Source organism: Rhinolophus hipposideros, assembly GCF_964194185.1.
Source record: "Rhinolophus hipposideros genome assembly, chromosome: 2".
In the NCBI taxonomy this organism is placed as follows: Eukaryota; Metazoa; Chordata; class Mammalia; order Chiroptera; family Rhinolophidae; genus Rhinolophus; species Rhinolophus hipposideros.
The window spans coordinates 69,533,789-69,560,476 of NC_138048.1; the positions used below are offsets into that span (position 1 = coordinate 69,533,789).

Here is a 26,688-nt window from a genome sequence, read left to right on the forward strand (position 1 = left end):
CAGAAATTAATCGAACTGCTTTACACAATTCAACACATTTACTCCTCATAATAAACTTATGATATAGGCACTTATAGTATTCTTCTCATTTTACATGTGCAAAAGTGAGACAGGGAGACTGTGGCTTGCTCAGGGTTATAAAGTTCCTAAGTTGTTAGAATCAGGAATCAGGTCCTAGAACCCAGGATTTAATTTCTATTCTTCATCGTACTGTATATTATTTTACATGAATCATCATTTTATCAACTACAGAGTATTTCCCAAACAGGGGATTGGGCAGTGATTATTAGTTGATCATTACACGGTTTTAGGTGGTATACAGGCATGGCCTTATAGTCAACAAATGTACTTTAATTGATTGAGCTCCCAAAATACTTATTTAATGGAAAAGTACACCTCATTTGTGGAAAATTATGTCCCCTTCAAACAGTGAGGAAAGAACTATCTTTCAGTAATAACACAACACCATGTCTGGTATTTCGTTCGATTAAAAGTAATTCTACTTAATTCAGAATTACTCAAATCACTCTAAGTTAGTTGCAGTCCATGTATGTAGCTATACTAGATATATAATATACAGATGTTTTTTGTTTTTCCTCACTGCCTCTTTGATGAGGTTTTTATTCACAATTAACTGTCCAAAGTGATTTGACCGTTACAGAATAAACAACTTTCACTTTACGCCATGGTCTTTTCTTCTATGTGGGTTTCTTCTCTGAAGGCTTCATCTCAGCTGTTGGTTTCTTGGTAGCTGCAGCCCTTTTGTCCCACCAAAGGCTTCTTCTGCTTCACAATGCCAACAGCCTTCTTTCCTTTCTTCTTACCAGTGGATTCTTGCCTGCAACCCCTTCTCATCAGATTTGGCTTCTAGCACTGCCGCTGTTTTATCCAACCAGAACTTCCGATTCTTGGCCTGGTGAAGAATTGTGATCCCGATCACAGTCTTTGAATGTGGGTTTAGCTTCAACATGTTTCTCAGGTTTTTCAGTGGATTCTTCAGAATTCTAAAATGGATCTTCTTGTGTGGTGCTCGGAGGACTCTTTGGATTTCTGGGCTTTTCAAGATTCTGCAGAGGTCTGCATTGAGCATCTTGTGCATGGGAAGGTTGTAGTTACTCTTCAGGGAGGAAACTTTATGCCAACTGCCATACACGCCATCTAACTTGCAGAAAGCCCATTCAGCCCAAATGTAGAAACAGCCCACCAGGAGCACATTTCAAAACGCTCTGTGTACTTACATTAAGCAAAGGATTCCTGGGATGTTTCTGAAGGCTTTGATGATGCCATTGTCCTCATCATAGATGATGCAAGGTCCACCGTGCGGGATACGATGATGGTTTCCCATTTTGCTCTTGCCAGCTCTCACTTGCTGAAAGGCATAGACCTTTCTGGTATCATTCCAGGCCTTATGCATCTTAAGCAAAACAGCCTCTTTGGTCTTCTTGTAGCCTTCAACTTTATCTTCAACCACCAAAAGATGTTCAGAAACTTCCTCAATATGATGTCCTTCAGATATGACCAGCACTGGTAAGGCTGAGGGAGTCAGGGCAGAGCAGACAGCATAGAGCTTCTGTGTCATGTTTACTCTGTGGTGCCAATGGCTCCAGGTTTCGGTTGGTGCAAATATGTGGCCTCCTTTATTTTTAGAATAATCTATGATATATATGATATATATTTCTATGATCAAGTATCACGTATGTGTACACACACTATATATATATATATATATATATATATATATATATATATATATATATATATATATATATATAAATGCTATGTACTCAAAAGAATGATCTAAAGCCATACAATTCTTCAATCACAATTCTATAAGCATAATTCTACAATTTTTAGAAGAGAAGAAGGATAATAAAGATAGAAAAAGTAAAAAGGTGGAGAATATATATCAGAGCACATTTACTAGCTGTGTCATTCATCATCACCCCCAATATGGCAGCAAGAATAATTATTTAAAAACATGAATAAAACTCCTCTCACTAAAATCCTTCAGTGATTTCCAATTACACTTAAAATCCAAACTCTTCTAACTTGACCTACACAAATCCCTCTCCCCTCTGCTCTTCATGTTCCTATGCTCCACCCTCTTTCCAGTCTTAGTGCCTCAGTATAAGCCGCTGCCCTCATTGGGATACTCTGACTCAAGCTTCCCATGTCTTATTCCTTTATTTTTTCAGTCAATCTCAGCTTAAATATCATCTCCTAAGAGATGCGTATCTCCCATATAATACCTTTTAAAAATAAATAAAACTAAATATTTAATGGTCTGTCTCTTATTAATTTTACTCCACTTGACTGTACGTTCTGGATGGACAGTGACCTTATAAATTTCGTTTTCTGTTATACCTGTGAAATAATCAATGAATCATCTGTGAATAAAAGAGTATCACAGATAATGACATTCATACTTAAGCATTATTATTCCAAACCGCAACACTCACCAATAAAATATGTTTTCCCCACAGCTACTTATTTCTAACCCTTTTTATAATTATAATTTTATAGTAAGCTATGAATACTTTAACTATGCCTTAAAATCTGATGAGCTAAACATTAAAATCAGCTGTTAAAAAACTATTATTAGTTTACTTGTTAATTTCTGTTTGCTAATAATTGATTCTGGAAATAAAGGTATGCATTCCTTCTAAACAAGTCAAACTCCTTTCATCAGGAGTAGATCACTACAAATTTCAATAAAGAGTGAGACCATAGCAAATCTTATAAATTCCTTAACCTCTGTGCTATAACTGTCACATCTGTTAAATTAATTTTGTGAACTGAATAACTTCGAGCATCATTCAAATTCTCACATTTTGTCAGTCAAAGTTTTAACTTATATTTCTGAGTCTTTCCTCTTTAATTGCATTTACATTCCCTTAATCCTATAAAAAATAAATAAAGGAAAAAACACATGGAAAATTATGATGATGGCTACATTCTTTGAATTTTTACGATATGTCTACCTCCTCTATCCAAAAAAAAACTGTAACAAAGCATAGAATATTCTAAAACAAGATGTCATTATGTATTTTTCTTTGTTTATACTGTTTTTACAAATCTAGTCCCATGCTTCCATCCCACGTGCACCTGGTTAGATTTATGAATATCATTACAACATGTGTTTTCCTAATAATCATTCTGCCAGAGAACAGGGCATGGACCTTTTTGAACTGGTGAACTTCCAAAAGATAGCACAAATTGAGGTTTTTGTATTTTACACCTGCAGTGCCACACTAATAAAACTATAGAACATATTGTTGAAAGCACCAAGGATTTTTTGTTGTCGTTTTATTCTTCTGTGCCTTTAATGTAGCCAGAGACTACATTAAAACAAAAACAAACAAACAAACAAAAATAAGTTTGAATAATTTTCTCTCATTATTTGAGAATAGGGTATTGAAAAATGATGACATCTGGATATGTAGTAAGAAAACTGCATAAATAGAGACGGAAACACTGGTGTTTTACAAAACTATTATTTATTAGTTTCATAAATGAAAGATACTATGCAAATCTTGTTTCTCCTCAAATTTTTTGCTCAGTAATTTTAATATACATTGGTGGACAAAAATCATCACTATGCTGTTTGCCAGCATTGGTGATTGTTTATTTCCCCCATCCCTCTCCTTTCAATAGTCGGAATTCCAATGTAAGGAATACCTGTACCTTCTCCGATAATATGGATTAAATATTTCTTTCCCAAAAAATTCATTTGTTGAAATTCTACCCCACAATGTGATAGAATATAGAGGCGGGGACTTTGGAAAGTAATTAGGGTTAGATGAGGTCATGAGAGTGGGGACTTCATGAGAGGATTAGGAACCTGATTTAGAAGTGAGACACAGAGCTGTCGCTGTCCTTTATGTGAGGATATAGCAAGGAGGCAGCTGTCTGCAAGCTGAGAAGAGGGCTCTTATCAGAATGCAACCATGCTGGCCACTTGATCTTGGACTCCGTAGCCTCCAGAATTATGAGAAATTACTGTCTGTTACTTAAGCCACCCAATCTATGCTGTTTTGTTAGAGTAGTCCAAGCTAAGACATCCACCTTGAATAATACTTATGTATTCAATTACATATTTATATCAGTATGGACTCATGTACGTGTATTTAATTCTGTTGTTTAATATGTAAAAAATCATTTATTTTGCATTAAAATTGTGTCTGTTTTGGCCATTAGGAGCTTCTTCTATTTGGCTTTTGACCTTTTTTGACAACTCCCATCTTTTTTTTCACTTTCTTAAACTTTCTCACTATAAGATATTTCAGGTTCATCTTGTATTTACCTGGTCCATTTGGAATCAACCACTTTTCCAAGGAATCTGGGTTCCTTTTATTGCAGAATGATGTTGAGGCAGTAGGACCTGGGGATGCATGTCTCAAAGTACTTCCCTGAAGATATTTGCTAATTAAAAAGGGAAAGATAATAACTTTATAGTGGAGAATCCTTGCTGACATCTGCTTTACCAAGTGATCTAGTTAATATCACAAGCAAGAACTCATATTGACATCATAAACCCCTGCAATTAAGGGGTAATAATTAAGTTTATTGAGGATGTATCTTCTGCCAAATATTCCTCTAGAGATAATATTGAATTGCTAGATAAGTACTATATTGCAAAAATGGCCACAATCCTTTATCCCTGCCTTTATCCACACACTTTGCAATGCAACCCTATAGCTACTCCCATCAAATAGTCCATTCCACACTCCTTGAACAAAGCCTGGTTTTGTGACTTTCTTTGACTAAGAGAACACAACAGAATTTATCATATGCCAGTTCTAAGACATCTTGTGTGCTTCTTCTCACTCTCCTGGACTCCCTAGACTCAACTTAAAAAATGATTGTATCCAATTACAAGTAATCTATTCTGAATAAATACATGCTAATGTTCTGATTAGAGATAATTATTATACGTTCATAATCATTGCATGTTATTTTTTAACATGAAATCAAATATGCTACATAGTAATAATTATCAAAATGGATGCTTTCAAAATATGCTTCTTTCTATTTATTTAAGTAGCATATTTCATATTTATATTATATTGATTTTACAGCATAAACGTAATTATATAAACATTCGTAAAGACATTTGACACAATTTTATTTTTTTATTTTAAAATATACAAAGTAAATTATCAGTTGAGCTTAGAAAATTTTGATAGAATCTTTATTTTAACTGTCTGTTACATACAAATATATTTAGTTGCCAGAGAGCAACTGATGCTTTTCCTTATTTTTAATTCCCTAAAGTTGATGGTTCGATAGAGAAACAGATTAATAAATAGACCTAAAATAAATGAAAGTGAAAATAAATTGCAGCTTTCCTTCAATTAAACCATTAAGTACAAGTTCCAAAAAGTTAATCTCATTTGATTTAGGAAAGACTTTCAAATATTCAATAAACAACTTGTAATGGACAGGATAGTTATATACACTGTCTCTAACCAAGTTTCTATTGTGCTGGAGGTCTTCCAGTAAACAAATAATAATATCTTGGAGTGACTGAAATGAAACCCATGGAATATATTCTGGGTCATATGTTACCACAATTAAAGAACATCTTAAACAACCAAAGCTATTTTTAACACTACATTTATATTAAGTTTCAAGTATTTGTTCAATGTTATTAAAGTTGTGACCAAGCATTTTTAAGAAACATTTTTGCCTGAAAATATATAATGTACTTTAATGCAGTAAGCATAATGTAAACATGTTCCCATTAACACTGTTTCTTTTCATCAACATGTTCTTGGATTCTTGATTAAATTCATGACCAGTTAAGAATTAGGAATGAAGGAATGAATATATGGTGATGGAAAGAGAACTGACTCTGGGTAGTGAACACACAATGTGATATACAGATGATGTATTACAGAATTGTACACGTGAAATCTATGTAATTTTACTAACAGCTGCCACCCTAATAAACTTTAATAAAAAACACAAAGAAAAAATGAGGGAAAAAAATTAAGAATTAGGAATGCATATTCATTTGAAGAATATTTAAATACTTTTCTTTTTTTAATAGACCATGTGAGAATTCTATCTCCTGTGTTCCTCTTATGGATTAATAATAATACACATTTGGAAAATTGGAAGTAATTGCTGGAACAAAATTAAATCAAATTGTTAATTTTAAAAGAGCTCCCAGGATGTAACAAGTAAAGTTTCAAATAAGAACTATTGCCTAAAACACTTTACTACCACAGGTGTACCAGGGACGGTAAACAGTCAGAAAGAGTGCTAAAAATATCACATATAATATCTAATAAAGGTAAATATACTAGACGCTATGTGTTAGATTCTATCTTATTTGGTGTTTTCGACCTCTCTAATAATTATTTCATCTAATACATAATATGTACTATAACCATAAGATCTGTACATTGGTCACGCCAATAATTTGGTTACATTTTTTTCTAACATTGTTAATATATTATATAATATGATTTAATTTTTAATCAATTGAAATTATTGCCCTATTTGTTTTCCCTTTCTATAATTCTAATAAAATAATCTGAATGTATTCTTTTTAAACAAAATACACTTGAACATCTGACATAGAAGTCAGTAGCATGAGTTCTGAAACCAGAATGCTTGGGTTCAAAAAATATACTCTACCACTAACAATAGCTTTATGAAGTTGTCCCCACTTTAAAGTTGGGAAAACTAAAGTTTAGAAAATTACCTAATGTTCCAACAGCAAACTCTGTTAATTGATAGGGGTGAGATAGGAACCTTACTCCAATTCTAGAACCTGGTTCTTAATTACTAATCCCTAATGCTTAACATTACCTGAAAAAGCTTTATTATCAAGACAGCACAGAAGACAATATCTGCAATGCCTCCAAATATACCCCCCAATACATACACTAACTCATATTCTATCCATCTCGCTGGTTTAAAATATCTAAGCTTTACAATTAAACCATTCACATTTGAAAAACATATTGATAAGCAAGGAATTAGATACTATATTATCAATATTGACCTATTTCTGAAATTCTTAGAACTTATCAACAACTGGTAAAGGTATTTTAGAGTTAAAGTATAGCAGAGCCATTTGTATTTCTATTTAACTCCATCAATTAAGCTTAACTCCATTTATCTTTTCCTATCACAAACATTCCAAAAAAACTAAAATAAAACTCCACTAAGTCTCAGCTTTTTCATCAAAACTCATACATTAAAAACATCCAAAAGTGAAGAATTGTAGGGTTGGAGTATGTATGCATGATAGTTTACCTTTATTCCTCTAATGAATTCAACATCCTTGACTCAGCTGCAAAGACTGGGTCACTTGCTTTGTTTCCAAACTTCTGCAAACTGGCCTAATCATCCTCCAATGAATTCATCTTTAATAAAATTGCATTTTAAAATGTCCTTTGAAGTTCATTGTAACCGAATTTTACCTATATGAGAAAAAATTTCCTGTCTAAAGAAATTTCTGTGATATTAGAAAAACTTACCCATATTTACCAGCTATTCTCACGGGTTATATTTAATATTGTACATACATTATCAGGTTTCATTCTTCCAACAATATAGTTAGCCTAATTTTACCTATAGAAAACTGTGGCTCAAAAAAGTTAAGTAACGTAGTAAAAGTTTCATAGCTAAAGAGATTCAAACTGATATCACAGATTTAGATCTATCTACTCACTGAGTCTGTGCCCTTTGCACTCCAAATGGCACAAATATCCACTATCTAATGTGAGTTTTAATGCAACAAACATAAAACAAGAAAGAGTGTACCCTGAATAAGAAATATGTAATGTCTTGCTTATCAAGATTCTGAAATTATTTTGAAAACTAATTCTAAAACTTTCCTTTCCTCAGGACTTATGAGTCAACTGCTTTGGTTCTTTAAACCTCCAATCTAGGCAAGACTAATCTATTTCCTAGTTATAACTTTTTTTCATATTATAAAATATTAATATTGTAAGAATAATTTCAAAATTCTGACACATAATACTTGGTATTTTTCCATCCATTTGGAACAAAAGAAAAATTAACTCAATCAGTAGGTATAGAGGAAAAAAAAAGAAAAAGAGGAAAAGGTCATTTATTGACTACCAGTGATGGTACAATACTATATTATTTCTTTTGGTGTACTACTTGAATGATAACCAAATCAGTAAAATAATTATCCTCTCTTTCAGATGAGAATATGAGTTTGAGAATGTTTAACTGACTTCCCAGGTGACAACTAGTGAACGACTTGGTTTGGAGATAACAGCTTTTGCAAGCTCACCACAAGCCTCAGCTTCTATCCCAGGGTAGCTGTCCTATTCATGAGTGTTACTTGTTAATCAGATGCCAAGGCACAAGACACAGGCAATATCAACAACACACAAATTACTAGCAAACAGCTTTTCCTCCCTAGTACATTCAGAATGAACCCATTTTGTTTACTGCTAACCATCGTTTGCACAGGAAGATAGTGAGAAATGATACTGTGATACCTGAGTAATCCACCAGAACACTTGCAGATGAAAACATTTATATTAACAACACTGCTGTGATAGCTGGTCTCACTAGAAATGGATCTAGAAATGAATAATATTTTGGCAGTAATGGACCGCTTGGTAAGACAAGTTGAAAATAGTTGATGGGGAAAGTTTTACCAAAACTCTTTCAAACCAATAAGTCAATGCTATAGTTCACCCAGTCTATCATATCATCGATTACCATATATGCAGGACAAGATACAAGATACTTAAAAAGTAAAGAAGTGACCAATGGCCATTTTTAAGGTACCATCAATTGGAGGACGCATACTAAATTCAGGAATATTAAAATATACAAAAATAGGCATCTTAGAAACCATGAAATATGATAGATACTATCAATATGTTTTAATGGCAAACCATACTGGAACATTTGAAAGCAAACACAAGGACTGGATTATCATGTACAAATCATTAGTCTCTAATTCCAAATATTTTCATAAATAATCCAGCCAACGGAGTGATAAGAGATTAATGATTCTGCACCACAAGGAAGCCAGGGAATAGCAGCAACAAGGAAATAGCAATACATAACTCTAAATTTATGCTGATTATGAAAAAGATCATTGCCAACAATTAACCTTATCATATTTTATTGTATCTAAGTGTTTTTCTATCCTGGGCCTTTTTTTAGGAACATTGACAGCCATTAAATTGCATAAAATTATCAAGGGGAAGGAAGGCTGTCAAAATTAGAAAAAAACGGGTGACTATGATTTGATCCATTTGCATTAAATCTGTTTGCAAGAAACAGATCAGATCAACAGCAAATACATCTTTTAGGTGAGTTGCCCCTATAGGGTTACCTAGGATTCCAATGAACCATTTAGCTCTTGCAGCCTCAGGGCATCCATGTATTGACAATTTACAGAAGTTTTCTTCACCTAATTTGTTCTGCTATTCCTAAGGAGGAAAAAAAAAACCCAGTTACCTTAGCAACTGCAAGGTTACATTTTATCTTGAAGCTGCAGAGCTTTTTCGAAATAAGAAAAAAAAAAAAGAAAAGAAAAAAAATGCATCCATGCTGACATTCGTGCTCACTAGGTGATGACTTTAGTAATCAGGTTGAGAATACCACACAAAAAACCTTTGTCTTCCTGTTTCCTTACCCTCAGTGACAGCGTTTTGCCCTGATTGTCTTCATTTTTTTCTTTTTTTTTCTTTTATGGGAAATGAGGGAATTACCAACATCAAATATGGATATAAAGGGATTGTCAGAGAGAGGCTACAGAGAGTGTAGTTCATCACAGCTGACCTTTGTTATTTCTGTGAGAAGAGAAATTGGTGGACAATTGGCAATTGTTATAACGGGAAAATAAACATCCTGTCAAGTGTCAGTGGCCAGAAAGTCAATTTCCAGCCCTAATAGAAGATAGCTGTAAGCCTGTCTGCAGAAGAATAGATTTTTCAGAAAGTACTAAGTTAAAAACACATTTTAACAATTTAATTTGAAAGTCACTCTAAAGGCTGTGCTTCTTGCAGCTTATATACTTGAGGCTACATAGCAAAGGGCACTTGCCAGATCTTAGCATGTGACTTTAGCCATGCCTGAGGTATGACTGACTTTAAAGGGAATTCAGGGGTAAGGAAACGGACAGGAAAACGAAATGTAAGACGGTGCCTCAGGTCTCTTTTCCTTCAAATGACTTAAACTGAAAATGAAGTAGCTTAATAAGAGGAAGGAATGTAAATTCTCAAGACCTTGGCCTCTCCAAACTCCCAGCTCTACCTCCTCAATCCAGGTTGGGAGATGACCCTACCCTGATTGGGTTCCTTTTTCCAGCACTGTCGTCTGGAATCTTCCGTTAGAACAGAGCTGGCAACCTTGAGTTACCTGTCTTGTTTCTAGCCTCTCAGGGATCACTTCCCTTCATTGCCTGATGACCAATATCTTGGGTGTTGATACTTCATATGACGTGTACAATGTTTGTTTCAAGCAGGAGGGTATTTCCAGCCCTTGCTATTCTATCTTAAGCAGATGCAAAAGTCTTTTCTCTCCCCTAACATTTAATACCACAAAGAGCTCTGACTGATTGTTCCTGCTTTGTTCTATTCGCTTTTGGACAGCCACTGCGTCCAGGCAAAGGGGCCAGTATGATTAGAAAGAACTCACATACGTAAACCTCAACAGATCTACTCTATTTGTTCTATTGCCAGTTTCAGGTAAGAAGTAAAACAATTTGCCAGATGACCCAAACTTATGATGATCAGAATCCACTTCAGAAAACATGTTCTCATCTTAAAAAATTACTTTTGGGGGTGCCAATTCCACTCTAATCTTATTCATGGTCTATCGTCTCAAGCATCCCCTGTGTGCCCAATGACATGTGGCAGACATGGAAAACACTAACATGAACAAGATGTGAGTGTGGACCTGACAGCTTATGGTCCACAGTGTTTCCTTTACATAGTGCTTTCCAGGTTTGTGAACGCATTAATAGACCCTACCTCCTCTGCTCCACACGGTGACCCTGGGACAGATCTGGCTTCGAATGGCACATTACTGATTTTGGACCCATCTTTCAAATGTCTCATTTTAAACATGAATTAACAAGGCAAAAGGAAGGCCAACCCACATGTCAAAGGTGAAGTGATGATTCAGTAGCAAACTTGATATTGTCAAAGTGTTGAACACTTAATGTGGTACAAACCGAGGCCTCTCCTACACTCCCCATGGCTCTGTCCACTACACCAAAGAATGTCATCCTATCTGGACTGGAGGCAGAACTGTATTTTAAAATTTTATCTTCAAATGGGGAATTTTGTTTGCTGCTGTTTTTAAACCAAATGAATTACTCCATCTTTTACTGAATAAAACCCATTTGCTATTTTCTTATCTGTTTTACCTGTCCTTCAGTTCCCACCCCAAGGCTAAGGGGTGCCTTTTTCTTATTGTCAATTCACTCATAAGATCCACATTGAATAAACTGTCAAATTTTTATAAACTAATATTGAGTGGGTAAAATAATAAATTTCTATATACTTAAAATAGTATTTGATCAATAATTTTTCCAAGGGAATTAGCATTTTACTGATTTTAATGTATATAATGGATAAATTCAGGAGCATAATCTGTATGTCTACTGTCTGAGGTCGCTTTCTGTAACAAAAGTCTGAGTATATTGCTCCCCTGATTAAAAAGGACATACAGAAGGCAAGCAGACATATGAAGAAATGCTCAACCTCACTAACCATCAGAGAAATGCAAATAAAAACCACAATGAGATACCACCTCACCCCAGTAAAAATGGCTATCATCAATAAATCAACAAACAACAAATGCTGGAGCGGATGTGGAGAAAAGGGAATGCTAGTGCACTCTTGGTGGGATTGCAGATTAGTGCAGCCACTATGGAAAACAGTATGGAGGTATCTCAGGAATCTGAAAATGGAATTACCCTATGATCCAGTAATTCCACTCGTAGGCATCTACCCGGAGAAATCCAAAACTCCAATTCAAAAATCAATATGCACTCCTATGTTTATTGCAGCACTTTACACAATAGCCAAGATATGGAAACAACCGAAATGTCCATCGGTAGATGACTGGATTAAGAAACTGTGGTACGTTTATACAATGGAGTATTACTCAGCCATAAAGAAGAAAGAAATCTTATCATTTGCAACAACATGGATGGATCTAGAGAACATTATGTTAAGTGAAATAAGTCAGAAAGAAAAAGACAAGTACCATATGATCTCACTTATATGCAGAATCGAAAGAAAAGAATAAGTGAATGAACTAATCAGAAACAGTTTTGGGGACAAAAAGGAAAAACTGAGAGTTGTTAGATGGGCGGGGGGTTGGGGATAAGGGGAAAGGTGAAGGGATTAGGAAGCAGCTGGTAACCACAAGATGGCCTCAGGGTTTTTGAAAATTAACTTGGGGAACGTAATCAATAATGTTGTAAAGATTTTGTTGGGTATCCGATGGACACGTGTCCCATTTGGGAGATGCCTGATCATGGCATTGTACACCAGAAGCTAAACAATAATGAATAACAACTATAATTTTATATATATAATGTGATGGCTCGGTGCGAGGTAGGAGGGATAGTGGATGGGGGGAGGGAGGGTTCACAATGTGACGGATATAAATGAAAATAAATAAATAAGTAAATAAATAAATATAATTAAAAAAATAACTTTCAGTGATTCTTATTAGTCAGGACTCTTGGTTGCAATTGACAGAAACTAATGGGACCACTGAAGAATTCCAAACAACCAAGTGACAGGAGCATATTTGCATGTTAGAAGACTCACTGTGACAGCAGCGTTGTGATGAGGATGGAGAGCCCACCTGCAAATAGAGAGAGACTGAGGAGCCAGTATGCTTCTCAGTCTCCAGGATGTAGAAATGTCCCTTCCCACTGACCTAACTTGACCTATACTTATTTCTAAATAATTTCATTTCTATGATCAAATACTATTTTAAAATATATGTTGTACACACATATGAAAACCATAAGATAATATGCCAAAATATTAATATACTTTATAAAAATCTGGCTTACCAGTTTAAGGGTGATTTTTACTTTAGTCTTCATACTTTTTGGTATTTTCCAATTTGTGATGGTTAGCATGTTTCATATATAAAGTTATTCTTTAAAACCAAGCTCTAAGAAAATTTCAGTTGAAATTCTTCCTTGATTAGTCCAATTAAATAAAATGGTATTACTTTATTTGAATTACAGCATTGTACAATGTGCTGCAAATATTACGATACATTTTATGTGATTATTTATTATTTCAACCTAATTATACATTTGACAGCAGAAAATGTATGTTTTTATTTTTTTATTTTAAATCTTATAACTTGCTCAATTAAAATAATTAAACAAATGACCTAAAATTGGGCATTTCTTGCTTGTGAATCTTGAAGAAGTTTCAAATAATAAATAGAGCTGACATTTATGGACAACATACTATGTGTTAGGTTCTGTTCTCTACAGTTTTATATGTTCTGTCTCATTTAGTCCTCAGAATTATCCTTTTACAATTTTCATTTTATATGCCAGGAAATGCAAATGTCAAGCTAGATTAATCAATTATCTAAGGTTTCATAGCTCGGAAGTATTAATATTAGAACCAGTATTTGAAACCAACTAGGTGAGCCCATAGTCTATGTTCTAAACTACCATATAATAAATAGTTTCCATGCTTCAATGCCATTAAAAATCTCTGCGGGGCAGGGGTGAAGTGTCACAGGAGGGGAGTGTATAGGATGTTTAACATTAATTTCCTCAGGAATGATATGAGTAGCTGCCTCAAAGCACTGCTTTAAAAATTAAATAAATATATGATCACGATTTAGCATGATTGTCTAGTACATAGAATCCTCTACTGGATTCTATGATAACTACTCTTAATTGTTACATGCATGTGCTAGCTAGCCTCTCCTTGGAGCCAGGTCCTGCCTCTGGGCCCCATACAGAGTGACCTCAGGGTTGGCTCAGCAGTCACAGCACAGCCAGGGCCTGGGTGAGGAGTGGGACCCTGGGCAGTGAGCACCCGGGCCCTCGGGAGCTCAGGAGAGGGTAGCACAAGGGACAGGGGTCCTCTCAGGGGACTGAAAGGTGAGTTGTGAGAGTGGGGGTGAATGCAGTTAGGTTGGAATAGCTGCAAGAGTAAGCACACATTTTTTACTAGTAAGGGTGAATGAAAGACATGCCTCTACTCTAAGGACCTCGCTTTACCGTAGGCTTTTCTGCAGAGCTTTCTTATGCCATTAAGGTCGCCGTGACCATTTCTCTTTTCTTGAAAACTAGAGGCTTTCAATTTACATTTTTATTTTGAAAGAAACATATACTGCCTTAGGATTATGAATTGGTTGACATGATCAAAAGAGAAACATACCTAATTTTAATCTTGTTTCAAAGCAATAAAAACATAAGAAAACCAGGTTCTAATCTTGCCAGTTTTAGTAAATAGGTCAACATAAAAGTAAAATGTGAAAAATTTTAAGTTAACTTCAGACCCTACTATTTATGAAAACAAGGGCTTACTTTTCCAGTAACTACTTTGATGTTACTAGAAAATCCTCCTCCTCCTCCCCCTCCTCCTCTTCCTCCTCCTCCTCCTCCTCCTCCTCCTCTTCCTCCTCCTCCTCCTCCTCCTCCTCCTCCTCCTCCTCCTCCTCCTCCTCCTCCTTCTTCTTCTTCTTCTTCTTCTTCTTCTTCTCTCTCTCTCTCTCTCTCTCTCTCTCTCTCTCTCTCTCTCTCTCTCTCTCTCTCTCTCTCTCTCTCTCTCTCTCTCTCTCTCTTTCAGTTTCTTAGATATACCCACATAAGTGTCCTCAAATTCAGCCTACTTTAAAAATAATTTTCTAAGGCTTAATGAAAAAAAAGAGTAATTTCTATAGCTACCTGCCTATTTCTAGAGCCATGGTGGATTGATGGCTTATAAAACCCTTGTATACAGCTCTGACATTTTAAAGATACTGGATCGTCTGAATTTTCCATCTGGCATGCCTGATTTCCTTTGTGCCACTTTTCCATAGTGACTTATTCTGTCCTTGAACTCTGAAGCTATTTTGATTTAATTTAGGCCTGGGGTTTTGGGGGAAGTTTATGTAAACAAGATACGAGAGTAATGCCTCCGATGGTGCATGGTGATGGGGAAACAAATCCCTGACTCCCTGGCATTTATTTGCTTAGTAACCACAAAGATATTCCAGTACCTCCGTCAAGTATAACCAAATATTCCAGAACATTCCAAGTACTTACATAAAACTAACAAGAGAGGTGGTCAGTGCTTGCGAAATAAACAGGAAGGTGGTGGAAATTAATTTTATTTCAGGCCAAGAAAAACCCAACTTCTATCTTTTGAAAAGAGATAATTGATATAAATAAGACATATATTACTTAGTGCTGGGGAAACAGATAATGCATTTTAAAACATTCTCTTACACATGATGCCATTAAAATTTCCTTCAGCAAAACACTGTGACATAAAATAGTTTCTCAGAGTTTTGTAGTGAGTCTACTACTAAAGACCCGGCTATTTATGTAGGGAGTTTTCTACTAGAATAATGTCTCTGTCTCAATCTTCTTACTATTTTGTTTACCCAAAATAAATCCAAAGCACCTTCTATAAAATATATCCAAAATAAAATTTTATTTATGCTATTAATTAACACTATTAATGTGTTGCTGGTAAAGACCGACAACACAACACCTTTATAGATATCATCATAGAAAAGGCAGACACTGGGTAGGTGGTTAAATGTTTAGCAGTGAGAAATATTCATAGGTAATTATAGATATAGATAGATATAGATACAGAGAGAGAGAGAGAGAATGCCCCTATTGTATATAGAACCATAGGAAATTTTAGAACAGTTTCAAAATATTAGTACAAATGGGCTATCCTATTTTAGAAGCTATACATGACAAGGTTTATGTCACAGGCTAGATATCTCTTATCTCCCAAAAGGCTTCTGAGCATTTCCTTATATCACCTAGTAAGTTTATGGTCAAAGAATCAAAGGAACACTAAAAAAAATCATCAGATCTCAGTTCAAGCAGTAGTTTCATCTGTCGTAAGTCATTTTTTTTTTTTTTTTTTTTTTTTTTTTTTAGCACTGAGTACTCATCTACAAAACAGAAGTGCTCATTGCCAGAATATTTAAAGTCTATTCTACTGCTAGGGTTTATAATACTATAATTTTTCGTATAAGCACTAGAAAGATAATTCTTCAGAAAAAGAATTATAACAAATTCTCAAAAAATAAATGAGTTTGCAATTATAATTCTGAGCGACAGAAATTGTCTGGACAAAAGCTGCATTTGCTAGGCACTAATAATCATGAGTTATTTGTGTAAATTGTTTTGTTTTGTTTGTTGGTTGGTTTGTTTTTTTTTTTTTTACTCTTAATAACACTTTTATTTTTTAAAAAGTGGTTTCTTTTAAATTTAGAAATTTAAAATAAAAACCTCTTGTAACTCAAATAAAATTATTTTTAAAAATGATCAGAGATCAAGCAGAAAGCAAAGAAATCATGATACTAGAGGTGATTAATGAAATTCTGAGCTTTTGTATTGTCTTCTATTGCAAAACAAATCACTCTAAGACTTAACAACTTAAAACACCGAATATATATTACCTCTTACTTTCTGTGGGTTAAGAATCATAGCGTGGCTTAGCTGGGGGCTTCTGACTCAAGGTACTTTATGAAGTTTCAGTCAGGTGGTATTTGGGGCTATGATCTTATCTGAAGCATGGCTTGGGTTAGTTCTGCTTCCAAGCCCACTCACATATTTGCTGGCAAGATTCAGTTCAACAAAGGCTATTTGACTGAGGATCTCAGTTCCTCACTAGCTGTTATTTGGAGACCTCCCTCAATTCTTTGCCATGCGAGCCTTTCAATGGGCCAGATTACAAAACAGCTGTTGGCTTCCTTCAGAGCAAGTGAGAGAGAACAGGCAAGATGAAAGCCACAGTCTTTTTATAACCTAATATCAGAAATGGCATTCCATTACTCATGCTGTATTCTGTTAGTTGGAGGCAAGACCATAAGTCCAGCCCACATTAAAGGGAAGGGGATTACAAAAGTATATGAATATCAAAAGGCAGGGATCACTGGGGACATTCCTAGATGCTGCCTGACACCGCTCTGTATATTCAAAGCAAAAAGATATAAAGACACTGATTATACAGGTCTTATTACAGGATGAAATGATAATTATTCATCTTTTATGAAAAATCTTCACATCCATGGTTCTAAAAGAATTTTAAATGCATTTCTATTCAAAGACTATTGAGAGATGTAATGTATAATGTGATGAATAATTCCTGTGTACAATATTCAGAAGTGTCTTTCATAGTTTTAAATATCATACTGTTAAAGTATGAATGAGGTTATTTAAACAGGGACGAATCTAATGTTACTTTCTAGGCATGTAATATGATAAAGATTTTGGAAACAATGGAGAACTAATAGTGTTTTTCAAAACATTTGTGTGCTTAAGATTAAATTATGCATACACAAAATTAAATATCTAGGTACACCTCAGTTGTACTAAATTAATTCTCTGGAGAATGGGCATAGACTTTTTTTTTTTTTTTACTTTAAAATAAGCACTCTAGATAATTCTGATCTACCAGACCCAGAAACCACATTTTGAGAAACATTCCTTATATGGTCTCTCTCATTCTTGGCAGATTATACAATAGATACCTATTTTGGCTCTGTATCAAGCATTTCCCTCAAGTTTTTATGTTCTCCCACATGCAGATTATCTGATCAAGTTGGTGAAAATTTCCAAATCCATATCAGGTAAAACAAACTCTCAGAATGTAACACTGAGATAAAATGCTTTGCTTTTTTTTTTTTTTTTTGATTTTTTATTTATTTTTTTATTTTATTTTATTTTTACATCCCTCACACCGTGAATCCCCCTCCCCCATCCACCACACCCCGACCTCACACCGAGCCATCACATTATACACATAAAATTATAGTTGGCATTCATTAATGCCCAGCCTCTGGTGTACAATGCCATGACCAGGCATCCACAGCATCCCTGAGGTGGTCTCCCAAACAGGACACATGTCCATCGGACACCCAACAAAATCCCCAAACACTATTGAATAAGTTCCCCGAAGTAATTCTCAAAAAACCCTGAGGCCATCCTGTGGTCACCAGCCGCCCCCCACTCCCTTCACCCTTCCCCCCATCCCCAACCCCCTCCCCCCCGCCCATCTAACAACTCTCGGTTTTTTGTGTCCCCAAAACTGTTTCTGATTAGTTCATACACATATTCTTTTCTTTAGATTCCGCATATAAGTGAGATCATATGGTACTTGTCTTTCTCTTTCTGACTTATTTCACTTAACATAATGTTTTCTAGATCCATCCATGTTGTTGCAAATGATAAGATTTCTTTTTTCTTTGCTTTTTCAACTGATAGAATTCAAGGAATCAAGAGGAATGGCAGAGTTACACATTTAGTTCCATGTTTTTATTTTTAATGTTTTACTTCTCATTATCCTTACGGTGTTTTGCATCTTACTGGTTCCCCCAAAATAAGACCTAGCTGAACCATCAGCACTAAGCAAAAATTATTATAAGACCGAGTCTTATTTTAATACAATATAAGACCAGGTCTTTAATATAATATAGTATAATATAATATAATGTAATATAATATAATATAATACCATGTCTTATATAATATAATGTAACATGATGTATTATAATATAATATAACACTGGGTCTTATGTCAATTTTTGCTCCAAAAGACGCATTAGAGCTGATGGTCTGGCTGATGGTCTGGCTAGAGCTGATTTTTGGAAAAACATGGTATTAAAAAGTTTTTCCATGAATACAATCTTTAATACCTGTTACCATTTCACTATATTGCTACCAATTAACTTAGGAATACACAGTAGAAAATACATGAATTGTAAAATGTGTGCTCAAATTTGTCAAAATTCTTATTTAACTATAAATTTTCTAGGTATGGGGAAGTCCAGAAGAGCAACTTTCAGGACATCCACTCCATGGCTTTCTGGAAGAACTAGAATTAAAGACATTACCAGCACACATCATCTTATTGTGCTCCATGTATTGTGCTCCACAGGAATTGTGGTTTTTACAAACTGAAGACACACCCTCCACAAGCAAAAAGATTACAACCCAGTTTATTGCTATATCTGCGTTATTATACTGGTCTAAAACCAAACCTACAATATCTCCAAAGTATCACTATATAGTAAATTTGGAACATTGATCATTATCATTGATATCTCTTAGCAATATATATATTCAAGTGGACTAATATAAATTCTATTATTATAAAATAAGAAACCTGCTAACAAAAAATGACTAATTTTGACAGTCTTAAAAGTATCCACACAGCAATCCCATTAAGAATGTAGACCAAACTTTTAATGTTAAGTATATGACCTACCCTGAATTTAGATAGTTTAAAACTAAAAGTACCTTTATCCTACATAATGTAGAGAAAACAATTCTAATGAAAACATCTTCACCAAACCCCATGAATATATACAGAGCAGGAAAACTGGTGATGCAACTAATTCACATAATTTGAGTGAAGTATTGCCTCAGGCTATAAAGAGTTTGGGAAAAACAAAATAAAAGTAACAGCAGCACCAGCTGTTAACATAAACAGAAATGCGAAGTCTTTCATTTGTAAAAGGAAATGGCAATTGTGTTTTCTGGTCTCTAACAGAAAAAGCATGGGACATTTTCCCCACTTAAATATTTACAGTCTATTACTTTACTATTATGAATTAGACTATTAGTATGTCCTTGCTCTCTTTGTCAGTAGGTCTCTGCAATTAGCCAAACAATCTGGGATTGTTAGTAATGTCTAGGAAAATTTGATTACACAGTAAATGAGTGGATTTTGACATTAACTCGCCTAGTAACTAAATTTAAAAAAAGGAAACAACCAACCAAAAAAAAAAAAAAAACAATGGTAAACTGTAGAATGCCATACTTTAAAGTAGACTTTCCATCTGACAAAACTGATGACTGCTTCGGCCAAATATACACAGAAGTCATAAACATGAAATCGATAAGGATAGACTCTTGGAGATTGTTAAGAAGTTGGGACCATATCACCTAATACAGTATTCTATCATCATCATCATCATCATCATCATCATCATCATCATCATCATCATCCAATGCAACTTACAGTGAAACCTCTTCATTTACTAAATACATTTGGTTATTGGGGACACAGGTTGAATAATTTGAATAAGACACAGGCTGGCCCCTGAAGAACTCACAGATGATGTGGATTGTTTATTTTACATTACTCTATAAGATTGCATATAGATTAGGAATTTTTAAATGTACATTAAAAAAATTATACATTATATTCTCTTGTAGACCCAGAAAGGATAACACACACACACACACACACACACACACACACACACACACACACACACACACACAGGATTCTGACAATGGAGTTTGCGAACTTGTTGCAATGATGTTGCTAAACTTTTTTGATATCAGAGGGATTATTGATTATGAATTTATACCAACTGGACAGTTAACCAAATTACTATTTGGAAGTGCTGAAAAGTCTGTGTGAACAAGTTACACAAAACAACCTGAACTTTTCGCTAACAAATCATGGCTCTTGCATTGCGACAATGCACAAGCTCACAGGGCACTGTCTGTGAGGGAGTTTTTAGCCAGTAAACAAATACTTGTATAGGAATAACCTCCCTAATCATCCATTCTGGCCCCCAATGACTTCTTTATTTTATCTGAAGATAAAGAAAATATTGAAAGGAAGACATTTTGTTGACATTCAGGACATCAAGGGTAAAACAATCACAACTCTGATGGTCATTCCAGAAAAAAGAGTTCCAATATTGCTTTGAAGGGTGGACTAGGTGCTGGCATCGGTTCATAGTTTCCCAAGGGGAGAACTTCGAAGGTGACCATAGTGATGTTCAGCAATCAGGTAAGTAGCACATTTTCTTGGATGAGTTTGCAAACTTAATTGCCAGACCTTGTATATGTATGTATTTATATATATGAATGTGTGCATAAATACATACATGTCTGTATATATGTATATACATATGTGTGTAATGTATATATACATATATATTTTATACATATATACATATATATACATATACATATATGTATGTGTGTATATACATATATATATTTATACATATATATTTTTTTAATTCTTGGCCACTTTAAAAATTAAATATATAATATTCCAGCAAGTAAAAACTAACTGAATTTTGACCTATTTATTCATTACAATTTTCATGTTGTCACTCTAATATATAACAATAATGAACATTAGGGGAATCCAATTAGGCCACCTCAAAATATGCACTTTTGGAATACTGATTATTGTAAGCTGGATATTTTTAAGACACAAAAGACTCAGGATAAACCTTTGATCTTCCTCCTAACTTCCTAAAAATAAATAAATAAATAGAGGACCTGCTCCAGGAAGGGAGCTATCATCATAGATAACTATGGTTTAATATAAACTAAGTGTGATAGGCGGGGGTAACCCAGCGAGGCTCACTGGATAAAAGTCTAATCTGTGACCCATTGTTAAAGATGGCCAAGCAAACATTTGTTTATTAAACATTTGCCTTTCCATTTCCATGTGACTTGCCTTTGTCCCTTTTGAAGTCCCAAACCACAATCCCCCTTTCTCCTTAGCTCAAGAAGGCATATAACCTTTCACAGCCTGCATCTTTCCTGTCTCATATTTTTACGGAACCCCCTTAAGTACATGCATAATAAATTTTGTTATTTTATCCTGTTAAGCTTTCTGATGTCAATTTGATTACTAGACCAGCTAGAAGAATTTAGAAGAGAAGAATAAAAATTATATTTCCTCCTCCACACCATATATTCATGAAGTTTCACAATACCTTAGGGATATTCTATTAAGACTCCCAGTAGTGGAATTATTGACTCAGGAACTACAATATTTTTAAGTCATCAATGTGGGTTCCAAATTGCTAGCAAACATTTGTTCTGGTTATACTTAATCAGCAATGTATGACCACATACTCTTGTCAACATTGGGTTTTATAATTTTTGCTCACTTAAAATATATTTTTAAAATGACACTTTCTTGCTGTTGTTATTTTCATTTGGTTGATTACCAACCAAGTTGCAGAGATTTATATCCTTTCCTAATTCCTTATATGTTCTCCTTTGTGAATCACATGTCCTTAGCCCTTATGTATTTATTAGTTGAAGCATTTACTACATTTCTCACTGATATTTTTCAGAAAAGGTTGATTTCTCATATATATTAATCCTTTTTGTCATATATATTAAACTTTTTAGTCATTTGGTTATCTTCTACCTTTTTTACATTCTCAGAATTCAAATTTATTTTTAGTCTCTTTTTCTTTTTCTAATGACTTCTTATGTTAGTTCTGGCTTTAAAGGTATGTCTTCCATCACCCTTCCTCCTCCATAATTTCAAAGTACATTTCTATTGATTGCATTTTAATTTTTCTAAATGTTTTAGTAATTTTTTTTCCTGATATTAAAAGTAACATAGAGTGATTTCTTTTAAATTTTACAGATATATGATAATGTTGTGTAATTTAAAAAAAAAATAACCAAGGATTCCACCACAGACATAATCTCTGTTACAATTTAGTCATATTTCATTCAGCTTATTTTCTAGGATTTAATTTATTTGAAAGCATATAGCATATAATATCCAGATTATGTTACAGATAATTCTGTGGTATGAAAATAATACTATCCTATATGTGAAAGTTTATTTCTGAATCAGGATCTTTATGTAAATCATCAGAAGTTACTGGTTAATATTATCATACAATTTTAAAATTTTTGATGTACACTGTAAAATTGCTTTCTAAAACATATGTGTGAATTTACATTCCTTCTAGAAACCTGTGCTGTTTTATTTATCATAACTACCACTGGTGTATTGCATCCCCTTTAGTCAGTAATTTGATAGGCAAATACATTATTTTATTTTTTTGTTTCTATTTCTTGAAAAGTAAAAATATACTTAACTCCTTAATAAAACTAAAAGTATTTGGTAAACAATGAATTAAAATATTAATTCCAAAAAGCTAAACAATTTTGTGATCCTACTTTTGTGCATTTGATCTATAATAGCATGTAATTCTGAGTAGCTTACTAAATTCTACTTGTTTGACTGTTTTTGTTTCAGTTACATAATAGTTTAATTGTTAGAGCTTTGCAAATGCTTTACTATCTGGCAGAATTATTTCCGTCCTCTATTAGTTTTTCTGTCCCCTATTAGTTTTTTTCTCCTTAGTGTTTTATATAATAATCCTGTCTGGTGTGTGTGTGTGTGTGTGTGTGTGTGTTTTGTCTTTTGTGTGTGTGTATGTGTGTGTGTGTGTGTGTGTGTGTTGTTGTTTTCAGACTTCTAAATACCTATTGATATTTTGATTGAAATAAATCTATATATTTTTAAAATTTATTTGAAGGACCAATACATATCTTGCTAAGTTTATTTCTAAATCATTAGGTTTATTTTATTTTACTTTATTTATTTTTAAATAGAACATTTTTAACATAAAGATTGTAAAAACAAATGATTGTGAACTTTGATTTTGTGAATCTTCTTTTCTTGCTACTTAATCATATGCCTTTGGACTAACTACAAAAAATTATGTTATATGCAAATAATCATACTTTTATGTTTTTTCTTCCAATATACATTATTCATTTCTCATTCATACTTTATTTCCTTAATAAAACCTATAAAACTATTTTTATTATTAATAGTGATAATGGGTATCCTATTTTAATTGGTGTCCTTTATATGTAATATCTTTAAAGTTTGAATGTTGGCTGAGTATTTAGTGTATATCTTAACATACCAAAAAATTATTTTACTATTCTCAATTTTATTTGGAATAGTTATCAGCATTGGAAATTTATTTTTCCCAAAAAGTAGAACTATTGCATTATAAGAGTTACTTATATTTAAACTGCCCTTACATTTCTGGATAAAACTCTAATTGATTGTATAACGGATGTCATTCATAGTATTTCTAGTTTCTATTTGCTAGTGTTTCCCTAGCAGTTTAATATCTATATTTAAGAGAGACATTCTCTCATGATAATAGAAAGAAAAAAATGTATATTTTTTAACTGCATGTCTTAGTAGCTCTAAGAGATACTATCACTTAAGTAATGGTCAGAAAACACATTTTAAATACCTGAATTCCCTGAGTGGTGATTTCTACATATAACAATATTGATCTTTGTATGATTCTCTTACCTTGTATTTACTTAGTAATTACTGTTCACAGAATCAAGATAAAGTAGTTAATATACCAGGTCGGACAACTAAGTTCATGAACTCATCCTAGAATAAGAACTATATCCCTCACTGCTGAATATCACTACAGTCACCTTTGCAGTACTCCCCTTGGGAAGCTATGCACTGACGCCAGTGCCTAGTCCACCCTTCAAAGTAATTTTGGAACTCTTTTTCTGAAATGGCCATTAGAGCTATCATCGTATTACCCTTGATGTCCTGAATGTCATCAAAATGTTTTCCTTTCAATATTTCCTTTATCTTTGGGTAAAGAAAGAAGTGATTGGGGATGAGATCAGAGTAAGGAGGGTGGCCCAATAGAGTTATTTGTTTACTGGCTAGAAACTCCCTCACAGACAGAGCCCTGTGAGCTGCTGCATTGTCATGGTGCAAGAGCCATGAATTGCTGACAAAAAGTTCAAGTCATCTAACTTTTTCATGCAGACTTTCCAGCAATTCCAAATATTAAACTTGGTAAACTACTTTCCAGTTGGTAAAAATTTATAATGAATAATCCCTCTGATATCAAAAAAGTTAGCAACATCACTGCAACAAGTCTGAGATCTTAGTTGTCAGACCTTGTATAACTATATAAAACCTGCCGATCGATATATAAATAAACACTATCCTATATTAAATACATTCTCATATTTTTAAATGGGTTGTAATTTCAATAAAAGAATGTCTACTTTAGAGGGGAAGTTATTTGATTTGTTCATGTATGTCTGTTTTTCACTAGTATACTACAATAAAATGTTAGAATAATTGTCTTAGTTGTTAAAATAATGTTCTAGGAAGTAATGGTACAGATAATATCTTAAGAGCGTTCATGATCTCTAACTTACCTGAAATATGAAACTGTGGCCTGTACTCATAGGGAGAATTCTACAGTGAACTTCTTTCTATTTACTTCTTTTCAGAAATATTAAGGGAAAAGTATCACACTCCTACACCTGAGTTGTCAGTCCCCAGAGAGACTTACTTTTGCATTTGCAACAGACTAAAAATAAACTTTTTTTCACAGTTGCTTTAGCATTAAGAAGAATGTTCTTTCACCCATTTTACAGTTTTGTTATTAATCACCTGGATGTTGATCATAATTAAATATAGGTATAGAAAAGAAAGAGAATCATAATATAAGAAAAACAATTAAAAGGATCAATTGAATTCCTAGGAGCTTACTTTTCTTCTTTCATGGAAAGAAAAGGTAATTCAGTCATGTCTTATCAATCATTACTGCAATATATTTTTTTAACACATGAATTATAAAATAAATAGTCTGTGCCTTCTGGCTCTGAATGTTGGAAATGTGATTTCAGATTTGCCATTTTCATTCACTAGAGGCAGAGAGGCAAAAATGGAGAATGAGAGAAATAAAAGCACACACGGCAAACAATGGCAGCCTGCAGGAAAGGAGACAGGAAACTAAAGTCAGGTGGCAGATTCAGATGGCTAGAAGAAGGGAGAAGTAAACACCATATCCTTCTGTTTGTGTTTATTTAAAACCCTGGAGAAGAAGAAAAGAGAACCAGTTAAAGATATTATAAGATAGCAAGGTTTATAAACAATTGTGTTACCTAACAGACTAACAGTAGTTTGAAGTATAACTGGGTTGCCTGATGAAAATTCAAAGTAAAGAAACACCATGAGAAATGCTAACTTTCTAATAAAAATACCTGAAATTTTCTAAAGGTAAATTTGTTTTTGTGTATGCTGGAAATGTCAAAGGTTTAGGCAAAGGAAAACATACTTTGGAATTTATCATAAGTTATAAAGTATAAATAAGCCAGAAGCCACTATGGGAAATATAAAGTATGTTTAAATAGTTATGCGGGACCCTTTCATGATGGTATAGAATATATATATATATATATATATATATTGCTTCTCCAAAAGTTGTGCCTAATATACTATAGAAAATAATTACAAAGTTTTTCAAGGTTCAAGCCTAAACAAAGGATATCAAATGGTTTTATTGTCATGCAACATTTTGAAACTGACAACACTGTAATAACTTGTGCTTTGCAGTTAACCAAGCAAGTAATTTGACTCAATTTATATGTTTATATTGATATAGAAAACACAATTCAAACACACCATAATAACAGAGTATTTTGAAATCTATTGAAACAAAGCAAACCATGTAATTATATATTTATGTTAGTTACTGTTAGACAATAGAACATAGGCACAGAATATAAATATTGGTAAGCTGGATAAAATAAACATACCAAATTGTAGTGGTCACTACTTCAGATTCTTCAAATGCCAGGTTTTCTCTTAGGATCACATCCTAAGAGAAGCAAATCCATCCTTTGCTCTTATATAAATTAATATC

General features: G+C 33.7%; 1 protein-coding gene and 1 pseudogene across 3 annotated transcripts in view; both read right to left on the reverse strand.

Annotated features, from left to right (window-relative positions):
• The window catches only part of NAALADL2 (N-acetylated alpha-linked acidic dipeptidase like 2), a 902,549-nt gene that overhangs the window by 840,600 nt on the left and 35,261 nt on the right, over positions 1–26,688 (reverse strand). The window lies entirely within an intron of this gene.
• On the reverse strand, positions 699–7,497 carry LOC308506327 (large ribosomal subunit protein uL4-like; annotated as a pseudogene). The gene is made up of 2 exons: positions 7,494–7,497; positions 699–1,653 (listed from the first exon to the last, which is right to left on the reverse strand). The product of its transcript is annotated as a large ribosomal subunit protein uL4-like (transcript).